Genomic DNA, 2028 nt, shown 5'->3' with positions numbered 1-2028 from the left:
TAACATCTCACTTCAAGAGAGTGTTTGGCTTTACAGACAGGTTCCTCCACAAGGTGTTTTAAATTACATTGTAATTCAATAAGGATCGTAAAGATTCTGAAGTAGAAATTCCTTTTCAGTGATCCTAGAAATATTAACAGCCAGATTTTTTTTCTCTGGTATTAGCATTGGTACATTTTAAAAGAAAATGTCACCTAATTAATTTCTTTTTATTTTAGCTAAATAAAGTTCATAATGCTGCAATTCTTACTAAATTTCACTTTTGAGCAAATCTGCTGTTTACAGTGAGATACCTATTCTGTTTACTTAAAAGAACAATAGGGAAATCACAGATACTAACATATGGTGCCTGAGATCTAAGGAAGAACGGAATGATCACACATTTTGAAGATCAGAGCACTTTATTTATTTCTATCCAAATGTAGACCGTAAATATTTGCATTTGTTTTAGTTACTTCATTTTATTCTTGGCATAGCTTTTATGACACAGGATCAGTTTTCTAGTTTTACATACCTGAAGTAAATGAGAGTTAATATTTGGGCATGTTTCATCTTCCCTGATTTCAAGCAAGGAAAGACTAATTTAAGTTCATAGACATAAATACTTGTAAGTTATACTGTTCTCTACTTGGCAAGGGCCTTAATGTGCTAGCAAAAGAAAAAATTCCAAGTGATGGGTCTACCTGAAGAAGGGAAAGGGAATAGAAAAAGAAAAGGAAAAGTTGCTTTTGAGAAAAGGGTTTTTCATGGCTTGCAAACTTGAGAGTGGGGGAAGGAAAAAGAATTGTTGACAGTGACATTCATAGAGCTGCTGTTATTTTACTGACAAGTGTCATGGTTAGTAAATCACAACTTGTCCCTGTATTGGCGTGGTGGACATGGTGGGGCTGGGTTCACAGTTGGACTCTATGAACCTTAGTGTTTCTATGTTTTCCTTCAATCCTTCTACTTACACAAACAAACCATGTTATTGAGTATCAGAGTCTGATAGAGTGTTTACACAAAGGCAGCAGTGTGAGACATCTTGTGCCATCCTCTTGTCCTCATTTAGCTTATGATTATTTTAGATGTCCTCATACCTGGGGTTAAAGGCCCATTAAGTTTCTCCTGTGTTTTCTGTGTGGTTGCACATTAGTTACAAATTGCCTTGTCAAATGCAACATGTCTGTCTGACAAATATTCCAGCTCCATAGGAGTTGGAATAAAGCTGAGGAGGTACCTCATTCACTTTTCTCTGTCATTCTGCTTTAAAGACAATCTCTAGGAACAGAAACCTGGGAAAACTGATTCTTTATAATCTCCTCTGCCTCTGAGCTATGGAGCCTGATGTCCCATCTCCCAAAAATCTCGAGTCCTCTGCAGCTGTAAAACAAGCAGGCTAAATGAGAGCATCCATTGTTGTTTTTTATCCTGGCAGAGATGGCTATCATCCTGATTTTTCTCAAACAGAAATTTAGTAGGTGAACTGGGAACAGAATACTTATAAATGTGTACAAATGAAATAGCAGAATAAGGATGTTGACTAATCAGTTTACACAGAACTAACAATGATCTGAAACTGCAAAACTGAAAGAAAAGCTGTTCTGAATATCCAATAGCATACTCTGCTCATTTTCAATTGTGTTCTGCGGAGCAGGCCAACAACTGGCATCAGAGGATGGAGAATAACACAGCAGGCCCGCAGATGAAAGAGAAAAGGACAGTTGATCTTAAAATTTACATTCCAAGTGCCATTTGTATTTCACAGTAAAACTCTTATGAAGCAGAACTAGAAGAGGCACAAGGCAAAAAGGAGGGAGAGGAGAGAGAATTGTGTGAACAGCAAATATGGATGTGCTTTAGTGGAGAGGAGAACCTGGAAAGGGTGGGAGAAGATAAACCTGTGCCATTTGCAAATGGCTCAGATTGGTACTTTGCAGAACCATTTCTATATGTTTGCACTCACGTTTAAGTCCACTTTGCAGAAACAAAATTATAAATTCTCTGTATTAGAGAGAATCCTGCTCCAGTCATGCTACCGGCTGTTTG

Source organism: Serinus canaria, chromosome Z (genome assembly GCF_022539315.1).
Source record: "Serinus canaria isolate serCan28SL12 chromosome Z, serCan2020, whole genome shotgun sequence".
Classification (NCBI taxonomy): Eukaryota; Metazoa; Chordata; class Aves; order Passeriformes; family Fringillidae; genus Serinus; species Serinus canaria.
Note: the sequence above shows the minus strand (reverse complement) of the source record.